This window comes from Pseudopodoces humilis, chromosome 5 (genome assembly GCF_049639895.1).
Source record: "Pseudopodoces humilis isolate 2021_Gansu_Grassland_sample_001 chromosome 5, ASM4963989v1, whole genome shotgun sequence".
Taxonomy (NCBI): domain Eukaryota; kingdom Metazoa; phylum Chordata; class Aves; order Passeriformes; family Paridae; genus Pseudopodoces; species Pseudopodoces humilis.
The window spans coordinates 50,272,103-50,285,082 of record NC_142204.1 but is presented as its reverse complement, the minus strand read 5'-3'; positions in this window follow the sequence as shown (position 1 = coordinate 50,285,082).

Below are 12,980 nucleotides of genomic sequence, written 5' to 3'. Positions count from 1 at the left end.
AATAAGATTCCCAAGCATGAGTTTGGGAATACCACATAACAAAGATCATTCACAACGGGCAGCATAGAAAAATTTATAGTGGTTTGTTTCTCTCTGTTCTGTGTAAGCCTATTTCCACGCTAAGACATAAAAATATAAGCAAAGTTATTTTAATGTGTAAGAGCCACCTGAAACTGAGGTGAAATCACATGATCAAGTGTTGTGTGAATGGGATACACCCAGGTTATGCCACTTGACTTCTAGGCCAGTGGTAACCTGATCCTATGCTATTTATCAGTATAGATGGATCTGATGTTTCCACCAGCTATTTTCCTTAAACATGCAATATCATTAATATTGCAGTGTATAAATAGCAATATGACATTTAATCAGGTTAAGAGACATGTTTACAGAAAGAACTTAAAAATTCTGATGGCAGCAAGACTTCTGGCTTCCAGACTGTGCTTTCTGTAAGAACAACTTTTTCATTGTACTGAACAGCACAGTTGAGACTAATATTTTAATTTATTTATCAGGTAACCTTATAATACCTAGGCATTTAATGCTTGATTATTTTCTTCATTTCAATAGTTCCATTCACCTTTGTATAACTGTCTAAAAAGTGAATTTGGTTTAATTGTTGCTACTGATAAGAGCTGTACTGCTACCAGTAGCTATATTCAGGTAATCAAGTTGGTATCATTAGTACTGACAGGAGGGATAAAGCCTTGGGTGTGAGCCAGTCCTCTTTGGGATCTGAGCTGGTCTGACTGTCCTTCAGTTTATTGATTTAGAAGGAGAAAGTGATTCAAAATGTAAATATTTGTGATCTGAGTTCCAGTGTGTACTGGCTGTATCAATGAAGTGACCAGCTACTTCTTTATTCAACAATGCTTTCATATTACACCTCTGCAAGTCAGAGGGAACTTAGTCATTGCTAGTCATAGCAAAATATTATACACGTGTACATATTATATATTATATACAGTAGAATAAACCCAAATAAATTTGCTTACAATTAAACCACACCAGAGGTTGGAAATTTCAGGCTATTGTGGACCATTTCAGAAAGCATAAATGATTTTACATTCATTTGTTCTCTTACAATATAAAAAGCACTGAGACCTGGTAGATTATTTATGAGGGTTTTCTAAATTTTCTTTCTTTATGGGTGTATTTCTTCCATAGTGGTAATTCTTACTTTTTATTGCATAAACACAGTTTAAGCCAACATCTTGTCCAGTTCTTAAAGCAAAACGCTTGTAGACAGCACAAAAGAGAAGAGCACAAATATTTTCCTCTTTGGAAAACTACATGGCAGTCTCTCTTTGTTCTGTATCTCATAGGAAACATCTTCATGAAAAGTGAGCTTTACTTTGGCTGCTTGCAAAGGTTTTATTATCAGAAACAAGCTCCTTCTCCTTCCTCAGGTTCTAGCTTTGCTGTATCACTTAAGCTACCTGCCAACTTGTATATGATAGACCCATTACAGTGATCAAAGATCACCCATCTGAGCATTACTGCTCCCTTTTTCTCATGTTCCCAATTTGTCTATGGTGTGTCTGGTTCTGGTTTTAGTAATGCAGTTGGTTAAAAATTTCACTGTTCATATTTTTACTGTACTGACTTGTAAAAGAGAATAGTATTCTTAAACCTTAAATGCCAGTTTTCAGTAACAGAATAAAAGTGGTTTCTCAAAAGAAAATCAAAAGCTGAATACATTGAATACTAACATGTTATTATGATGATTATTTCAAGTGGTTGTTTACCTAAGAGTTTGTTCCAATTGATATCCTGTTGACAATTTTTTTGTAGAATGTGGTGAGTTTTTTGTAATAGTAAGTGCTTCTATTTATGTATGGAGGTATTTAGCACAACTGGGAGGAAATTGCTAGTACAGGGAAGAATTGGCCTGTTAGACCTAGACTTGACTCTACTCAATTTTGATAGATGTAAACTCTATTCAAAACCCCAGTGACTGTGCTCACAATGAATAGAAAGCAGGAAACAGTGATTTCTCAGATGCTCTGATACCCAAGTGGTTTGGGAGTGCCTGAAATATGGGTGACCCTTGCAAAAATCTTTATTTTACTGAATTTGAGAAGGAAAGGCTACTTTCTGTAGTCCTACAAGTCTCCAACACAACTGCAGCATTTCTTATTCTCTTGTGCTGAACCTGGTCCACCATAAACAATAACTTAATACTGATTTGGAGTATGGAGTTTTATCATTTCACATGGTTGCATAATCACAACTGAATTGCAGCATTTGCCTGCCCTGGTGAATATTTAGGTTATGTAATATGGAGTAACATCACCTGGAAAGACTTAGAACAAACTGTTCCAGAAAGACCTAGTAAGTGATGCTTAGGGCACACTTGCTATTAAAGACTGCATTTCAAACTCCTCCTTTTAATTAGATGGAATCAGATACACATGACATGATACAAGTGACTCTAGAATGGACATGAAAGCATTTCACAACTTCAGTGGAATGCTGTAACCAGTGGGTAACTTGAATAACCAGGCAGGGTTATATATATAAAACCTTATAATTAAGGTTTTCCTTAGAAAAAAGAATAGGTGAAAGATTGTCAAGGATTGTCAAATAGAAATCTGGGAAGTATCAGAGTTACCTAAATGATTTAGTGTCTTTGGGACTCTGGTTGTAAAGTAGCATAATTGCAAGAACATAGAACATTTTATTGGTGGAAAGTCAAATTTACTACAATAATTATACATACATACATATATATATATATATATATATATAAAATATCATATATATATGACTTGGAAGTATTCAAAAGTGATGAGGTGATGAGGTGATTAGGAAAATTATCCAGGAACATTCAAGTTAAAATCCTCAATCTAAACCTGAAATAAACAGTACTTAAACTTCTGCCCCCTATGTCCAAGGTGAATAGTACAATAATTATAGGTGAATATTTACCGGCCATGCTGAATTTGCTTATGTTTTTTATTTCCCTTATGACTATCTAATGCATGTTATTTCTGACATATTGTGTGCTTATGTTTATGCTTGTCTTCTTCCAGTGCTGTGTCTGCAAAATCATTACTTATTCTCTAATACTGATGTAATATTTAAAATACCAAATATAATTAGTAACTTATCTCCTTGGAGTCAAAACTAGAGTAGAATTTACTATTGCAATTATATTTCAAATTGGTGAAACTTGGAGAAAGCTGGTTTATGAACTGTGCTACTTGCATTCTTCGATTCTACTACAAGCTGTCAGCTTACGCTTCAATTCACAAACAAGCACAATGGAAATTGTAACATGGCCCTTTCTGCTTTCTTCCAATGTGGTCTGAATACCAATAAAATCACACAAGGTGAAATAGTTGTCTTGAAAACCCTCAGAAGCAGAAGTGTTAACTTTGTGGTATTAGAGATAAGTCTCACTATTCATTTGCTTGCAATCTTCTATCAACTGAATTTCTTTACTCCAAAACTAAAGTAAATAAAATAAGGAAATAAAGCAAAAGAAATTAAATCTAATGTCTTACAATTTTTTTAGAATCTTGAAAAAAATATAAATCATTCTCTTTCTTTTCCACAGTAAAAAGTTATGAGGAGATTCAGAAATCAATTTGCACATTTTGCTTTTGAGAAAGTTATCTTTTTTGATTAAGGATACTCTTGTTTTCTCCTGGTTCTTCAGTGGCAATTCTGTAACTCAGGGAGGGTAATTGGACTGGAGAAGGGTGCAGTGAAAACAGACACTTGTGGCCTAACCAAGATTTATGAATGCAGGAGATTGACTTATTATTAGAAGCAGGTTAGGAGATCCGGCTTTGAAAAATATAAAAATATATCATAAGGGTAAGGGAGAAAAATAGCATAAAATATTTTTGGTATGTGTATTTGGTGAAAAGGCTCGTCAGTTATTTTCACTTTTACTGTAAGAGAGAAACTGCAGGATGGCAGATGACTCAGGTTGATTCAACATCCTGCTCAAAAGAGGGCAGCCCAGGGTTTTGACAAGTTGAATTTTAGAAATCACTGGGGATAGAGATTCCCCCACCTCTTTGTGCAGCCTTCTCCAGTGCTTTACCTCTTCCACAGTGAATCACATACCCAAGGAGAATTTTTCTTAGTCGTGATTTTGGTACTAGCCCTTGATCTTTCGTTGTACCCATCCAAGAAAAAAATCGGGTTCTGTCTTTACTGTAACTCCGTTTTAAGTAATCAAAGACTGAAATTATGTTCCTCTCTATCCTTGTTTCCTCCATGCTAATCTGTTTCAACAGCCTTCCCTGATATGTCACGTTCTTCATACTTTCCAGTCATGGTGACTCTCCACTAGATTCTGTTTGTTGATCTCTTTTACCAGGGGTTCAAAACCAGACACAGTATTCCAGATACACACATTGAATTCAAAAATCACTGGATGGAGAAGAGTAACCATTTGGTCCAATCTGCTACCTACAACCTCAATCTGCTAACTACATCCTTGCCAATACAGCCCAGTAGGAATTTGTTCTTCATTGTTGTAAAAATATCTTGATCCCGGGTCAGCTCTTAAAGACTCACTACCCAGACAGTTTGTTCCCAGCCTGGACTGATGATGGACTTTCTGCATGCCAAGTAGAAGACTACTTTTTATTTATTGATCATTATAAGATTCTTATTAGTTCATTTTTTCAGCTTGTTTACTCTTTCATCAGCAAGAACAGCCCAGCTCTCCAGCATATCGACCATGGTTCCCAATTTGAAATAATACAAGAATCTAACAGGTTGAATTGCCATCGAGGTCACTTTCAAAGTTGTTAAAGTATCATCCCTTGAAACTGATTACAGAGGAACATGCCTTAATTGATCACTAGTTACACTCTGATTCATTGGCCATTATGCTTTGGGTCTGACTGTACAAATTTTTCACCCAGATTATACTTCTCCCATCTAATCTTCAGTTTGGCTATCAGGACTCCATGGAAGACCTTGATATAATGGAGATAACGATATAAAATTGATATATTTACAGTAGAGGGAGTTCACTGCACTCCCTTCACCAACAGAACTGGTCATGCATTCAGAAAAGGAAAACAGCTTCCCATAAGGAACTGATGCTGACTATATCCAGTAACCTGTTTAGGGTTTTTGTTTCCTTCAGGTACCCCAAAAGAAATTCAGGGTATTGAGAATATTAGCTCTATAATTCTGCCAGGTATGCATGCTGACTCTTCTGTCTGCCTCAGGAGAAATTTTGGATGTGCTTACTTTCTGGGGCCTCTAGGATAGAAGGTTAAGTAATTTTAATTTAAGTAATTAAATTTTAGTGTCTTTCCATATATGTTAGCTACCTATCATTCTTACCATAGCCAGCAGAGGATCCAGATACCTAAAATAATCTAATGTCACTGGAGAAACCTTTGGATGCCTGAGACAGACCCACAAAACTAGAAGATATGACTCATGACCTACAGAACAATCATACTTTCCCACATAAGTTGGAGATCACAGAAGATATTGCAAAGAATCTCAGATAGAAAAAAATACATGTGCTTAACAAACTGAATCATTCCATGGACAGCTGTTATGAATTTGAGTCAACCTCTTTGCTTCCACTACTGGTATTAACTTAATCTTTATGGCTTGTGATGGAAGCATAAGTTATGTTTGTATCATAAATGAAAACACCATCTTTTGAACTAAATTTTACCCTCTGTTGTCTGTACCTAGTTTTCACTTCCACAGCATCGATTAACAGGGTGTCCAAAGAGAAATGAATTGTAAAACATTAGGTTTTAAGTAGTTTATACTTGTGTATTACAAAGGCGTGTATAAAATGGAAGATTTCCACTTGATCAGGCTGATGAGAACTCAGACAGATATGAACTGAACGGAGATCTTCTCCGATCTCTTTGTGCCAGCAAATATTCCCAAACTGCTTGTATTTTTACTGAATGCACCGCCACTGTACAAAGAGTTTTTGTTAAGAACATTAGGAAAATTTGTCAATGAGGGTCACTTCACTGATAAATTGCATTATTTCTTCACAGCTCTATGAAAATGGAAAGTGTTCTAAAGTTTCCCATTTTTTAATACCATGAATACTGTATCCTTTAGAGCATTTATGTTATTGTTCTGTTGTTTAGTGGTATTTTTTCCCCTTTTCCTTATCATTATTTTTCTTGTCTGAAATCTATCTTTTGGAATTAAAAAAGTTATATAAGTACAGGTGAGACCTGAAGAATGTCCGTGGAAATGCAAGTGTGAAAAGTTATGTATGGAAGAACAAAAGTACAACAGTCATTTCTGCATCTGCTGTAATATACCAAAGTTTGCAAATTTCCTAAGTTGCTCTAGGGCAATGATTAATATTACCAAATTCTGCATCTCATCTGTGCAAATGTGCAGCAAAATAAAAGATATTCATTGACTCAGTTCTGCCATAAATTTCATTTGGGTTATAACCATAATAACTAACTTGTACTACACCACTTAGATTGTTCTTGATAATCAACCTACTTTCTCACAACAGATAAGAATGTCTGTTGTGATAACTTGTACAACAGATGCCTATGGTGATAACTTGTACTACACTACTTAGATAATTTCTAATGATAAAACTTTTTCCTATAACAAGTAAGAATTTTCATTGTTTTTATCAAACAAAAACAGAGATTAAAGAAATCACCACTGTATAGAAGTCACGATTTACTGTGTGAAGTGTGATTCTGTTAGAAAGGAATAGTGATTTCTAGCCTAAATAAATAGAAGTCTTACATTTCCCCTGAAAAAAAAATGCACAGGATGATATGCAATTCGAAAAGAAAAAAATATCAAGAAAACAATAACATTAAAATTATTTGGAAACTTTGTTTCAGAGACAAGAACTTGAACAGCTTTTGAAATCCTAGCAATTTACTGAGACAAAGTAAAATGTCACTGAAAAAAACCCAAACAAATTCTAAAAAATTAAAAAAATTAATATTCCTGGATGTTAGCTTTTCAGATTTTGCTTGTTGCTAAATAACAAGGAACTCTGAAAGCAAACAAAACTAGCAATGTTTATTAATTAAGAGAGAGAGTGGAGGAAAGAGGAAAAAAGCATATTTATGAATCATGTAAAATGTAGTGCTTTTTTGAGCTGGTTTTGATAGCAAAACATATAATGCCAATTCTGTGATAATTAGTAGCTAAACAGAAAACTTCTTTCCATTTTATTTTAAAGATGAGACAGTGTGATGATTAGCTCTACATACTACAAGTAATCCCTCTAAATTTAATAGGCCTTCTTGTACAAATAATGTTCTCTGTGGCAGACTAAGTATTAGAATTTTGTTTTCAAGATCTGACTCTGCTTGGTTCAATCCTATAGATATATTTCATTCCATCTTTTCAAATATGCATTGAATTGCTTTAGGAGCAAGAGAAGAGAGGAAAGAAGATTTGCTCTTAGCATGAGACAAACATATTTTGAGAGTCTTATAACTGCCTTCTATCCGAAATGAAATGAGATTCTATGAAAATGACAGAATTAATTTTTGTTCCCTGCTAATATCAAATACATACAAATTGAGAACTGTACAATATGATGTCACTGTTCTTCACAGTTAAAAAATACAGCACTGAAGATGAGCTGAAATTCTAGGCCATATTGAAAAATGTTTGAATCCAAAGTTAGAGGTTTCTTCAGAAATGGAACATCAAATAAATTCTCAAACTATACATAGGCAGCAGGCATGATACTTCTGTCTTTGACGATTCATTAAAAAGAGCGTGTGTTATTACTGAATTGTGAATTATTGACTGCAATTGCTAGCAGCTGCTGTTTCCAAATGTACAATTTAGGTATTAAATCCATTGGAAAACAAATGTTTTTCAGGAGTGCAAACTTTCTAGAATTCTACTATGTTTAACTTCTGGGATTTCCATATCAGAGGCTTGAAAACTGTATTTGATTTGTGTGATGAGGCTTTGGGAGTGGTGGACCTACAAGGGGAGCTTCTGTGAGAAGCTGCTTCCTCCACGTCTGGCAGAGCTCCAAAGACAAATGTGATGTTGGTCAAAGCTAGAGCAATAAGAAATGGTGGTAACACTTCCATGGCAACATATTTAAGAAGGAAAAATAAAGATATTGTATAGATGTAATGGTGGCCAGGGAAAAGTGGGATGATAATATGAGAGAGGAACAACTCTGCAGACACCAAGGTCAGTGCAGAAGGATCGGGAGGAGCTGCTGCCGGTGCTGGAGCTGAGATTTCTCTGCAGACCATGGTGCAGACCATGGTGAAGCAGCTGTGCCCCTGTGGCCTATGGCCTGGGGATGCAGAGATGCATCTACAGCACCTGGAGGAACCCTGTGCTGGAGCAGGTGGATGACTGAGAGGAGGCTGTGGTGCCATGGCAGGCCTGTGCTGGAGCAGGGTCCTGGCAGATAGCTGCAGGCCTGAGGGGAGAGGAGCCCATGCTGCGGCAGGTTTCCTGGTAGAACATGAGAGGTGGAGCAGGCTGTGCCTGAGTGACTGCGCTGCATGCAAAGGGATCCACTTTGGAGCAGTTCATGGAGAGCTGTTGCCTGTGGTATGGATTCACATTGGAGAAGTTCATGGAGAGCTGTCCCCCATGGGTGGGACCCCAAAGTGGAGCAGGGCAACAATTCCTCTCCCTGAGCAGAGGGAGAAACATGTAATGAACTGACCATAACCCCCATTCCTTGCATCCCTGCACAACTGGGGGACGGAGAGGAGGTAGAGCTGGGAAAGGGGAGAGGTGGGAGGAAGGTGTTTTAAGGTCTTATTTTAATTCTCATTATTGTGCTTTGATTTTGTTGGTAATAAATTAAATTTAAATATGTCTAATTCAAATTCTAGCCTGTTTTACCAATACTTTGTAAGTGATCTCTCATGGTCCTTAACTCATGGAACCTTTGTTCCCCTGTCCAGTTGTGGAGGGAGGTGATAGAGAGGCTTTGGTGAGTGCCTGGCCTCCAACCAGCATCAATACACTACAAAAACACATACGACATTGACAAAACACTAAGATTCACCCACAAGAATTACACATAGAAAGCTCTCCAGTAGTAATGCAGTTTGAGACAGATAATTACTGTTCATACTTAGTAAACTGTTGAAGAAAGCTCTTGTTTTCCAGGAAACTGCTGTCAGCTTCTCAGACGTCTCACAAAATTTCATCAATAAAATTAATTCATCAAATCAATCACATTTAAAAAAAAAAAAAGTGTACATTCACTCATGTGACAGGCAAGCAGTCCCATTACAATAAGGCTCATTAGTAATTCCAGTTAATTTTAGGGGTTTTCTTTAAGTTTAATTAAGCCTGTATTTCCACATTCCACTTTACTGTGAACTGCATAGCTCACAGTATTTTTTTAAATAATCTACATTTCATCAGTCTTGTTTCATATATAGTTAATAAGTAGAAAATCCTCTTCGGAAATTAAAGAGCCATTTTACATTATCTTTATAATTAACTCAGTATTAAATTAATAATCGAGACATAGTAAAACTTTAAATTGAAGCTTTGAAATACAAAATTACAAATAGCTAATCTAAAGAAAATTACAGATGAAAGAAATATGAGAAACAGGCCCACTTCAGGGGGAAGTATCATGAAACTAAATCAGTGAATTTTGTGTGCGTGTGTGTTTACAAATAATCTCTGAGTTAGATATTTCTGAATTCAGTCTATAAATATATTGTGCTACACTTGCAAGTTGTATTGCCTAAGAAATTATGAATATTGTATTTTATGTATAACCCGATTCTGCTCTAAGGGTTGATGAAATTCTAGAGGCATCTTCTAATACTTTTTATTCTCATAGAACAAAGGTTTAATCTCCAGGTAATCTCAGCTATGTGATTTATAGCATGGCTGAGTGTGTGTCCAACAGCCCACTCGAGCAGCAAGACTGGCAAACTCTTGGAGCCCTGTCTGACTCTCATATGTGGATATGGATTTTGCTCCAGTTGAAGTCAGTGGCTCAGTCTGGAGAAAGTGGAAATGATATATTGCCTGGGTTTGTTGCTGCACAGATTTGTATCACGATAGCTGTTGCGTGTATCCAAAGAGATGAGCTCTAAGCCTCATTCCTCAAATTAGGTGTTCTCACCAATCCTGTCCTTACCTCTACTTTTGCCATAGTGGAACTCTTCATTTTATATGGGACTAAAGAACCAAAACATCAGAATTAGCTAATTATTCAAGAGGACTTTTCTAATACTGAATAATACAAGTAATTACTTTTATCATTAGTTTCCTAGAAGCATTTGCAATATTTGCATCAATCCTGAGAAAATATCCGTTTATTCTATGGGTAATTTTTACAACAAACCTTAAACTTTGCCAATATTGCAATACTTGTACTACTGAGATGTCATCTATGTTTTGAATTATTATGTTCAACTTTTTATTTCTTTTCCTGTATGTCAATAAGGCTGGAACATTTTTTCAGATCTTGTCTAGGCAGAATGTTAATCCAAAATTTAAAAGGAACTCTATAACATAACAGGCAAACCAACAACATATCCAGAGAGAATTAATTCACTTCTTTCTAACAGAATAAACAAATCCCTGCATGAATAAAAATGTATTATATTTCTAAATGAAAAGTCAAAATCAAAACACACAACTTATCAAAACAATTCCTCAGAAAAACTAAATTGTGAATGTAAATTGCATGCATAGTAGCAACATTTTTCAAATCTACATCATCACCTATTTCCTCTTAATACATATCAGTCTTTTTTTCCTCTCTTGCCAAGTAACATGGGCTATATAAACTTTACAATTAAAAGAGAAGAATTTAAAAGTGAAAGGAAAGCATAATTTGAATGCAAATGAGAAAATTTAAACACATTTCTGTGGGATGCCTCCAATACTTGAAAGACTTTACAAAATGAGATTTAAGTTGATACTAACAGTGTGTGACTGGAATGTAAAGGTTTAAGTATGTGCATTTGCCACTGATAGGACATCAGAAATAGGCCCAGAAAAAAAATGCCTGAAGACTTAGGGTTTAAATTATAATAAGCAATAGTAACTGTTATAATTGCTGTAGCTGTTATGAGAGACCATAAAATAATGATTCCGTAAGAAAATTAAAACATTTGATTATTTTAGAATGAACTTTTCTGAAACTGACAGTAATCAAACATCATCCCAATTGACTTTCTTCACCTAGGTGCCTCGATAGTTCTTTCTTGAATCATGATTTCTTCCATAGAAACTTCTAACTCTTTGAGCAATATTTTACAATGGAAAAATGCCTGTAAGCCTCTCAAGGTCCTGTTCTTTTATTTATAGTTCCACTTGCAGAGGACTTATTACCTCAGACCACTGTTGAGGGAAGAACAGGGTCAGAGAGAGGAAAATGCCCTGTACACACTCATCTGGTTTAGCCTCACTTAGGTTGAGACTTAATGTGCCCATGATGAAACAGAAGTTGCCATAAGCTCTCTCCATTGTCTTGGGGAAGAGACAGCATGTCCTTCTTATCTTGGAGTGCTGAACTCTCAGATACCAGGAGACTATGCAGAGAGCATGGGGAGGAAATTTTCTTAGTGGGATTCTTAATTATCAATGTGTTCAAGTTTTCCTTATTTCACATTGTGTGTATAAACAAATAAACATAATCTTTGGATTATTTATGATAATTATTCCAGTGCAAGAGAAATCTGAAGAAGGAAAAAATGGACATTCTGTTCATTTGACTGTCAAGTTAAAGGTACCTTGCATATCCCAAGTTACTCATGGGATATAAATTGAAACTCAGATGTTTCTTGCAAAGGGATGATCTAAAAGCTGCTATAATAAAACTGGAAAAGTAAATAGGAGCAGAAGAAATATAAGGTACTATGAAGGTTGAGTGGGTAAAAATGTCAAGCATAAGAGACAATTTTTTATATTTCATACTTGTTCTCCAAACTGAAGAGATCCCACCAGGCATATAGAAAATGTCTTGTCTGAAAAAATAATTGTTTGCATGATATAATTTTATAAATATACCTACAAATGTCACTGCAGTCATTATTTTCCCATTAATTTGATGCTTTCAGGCCATTATTAGAGATAATAGTTACAGTACTGTAATTCACTCTTTTAATATAATTTTATTTTCACTTCTTTTTTTTTTAAAAAAAATTCCACTCTATACTGTGTTTTACTCCTTCATAATTAAACAGTATTTCAAGGAACCACAAAGTGGACCAAAGAATAACATAATTCCGGGAAATATGATGCATATAGGTTCAAATTCTGAAGTTGATAAATGCTTTATGTGACAGAATTATTGAGAGAATTAGATATATGCAATATAATGTCTTGATATTAGTGGAGTACAAAGCAATATTTCTGGAAAGAGATCTGGAAAACTCCTATAAAAGCTAGTCCTTTATTTTGTTAGGAAAAAAAATTACTTAGATTGAACAGTGTGTAGTGTCTTCTGGTTTGAAAATCCAACTAATTTCTTGTGAAGCCATACAGCTGATGTTCATATTAGGAGTTACTCATAATCCTGAAAAGAAAGAAGGTAGAGGGGCTGCTGTATCATACTTAATATTATAAATAAAATTTACTCATGAAAAATCTCCTCAAAAGAGGCTCAGGCCTTAACTTTTATGAGCACAATAAATTTCTCCCTATCTTCCTTGGTTTCTTTTATTTTTATTTTCACCAGAAAAGTCATATTTATTTCACTTTCTGTTTATCTCAATGGACAATATCAAATGCTAGAATATTAGATGCAAGATACAAAATGCCCATGATTTTTTTGGGCTTCACATTAGCATTTAAAGAGATTCCTTCTAGATACTTAGCAAAATTTGGTTTATTCTTCAGGAAATTTATAGTTTCAATAACAAAGAACTCTTTTTGAAAAATGAAAAATAAATACATTGCTTCTGCATAAGCCCTAGTAATGGAATCAACACAGTAAGATTGGTAAGGGTCCTCATTACACAGTTAAGGCCTGTTCATTTTAGCTTGCATCCAAAGTGCTTTACTAAATTGAC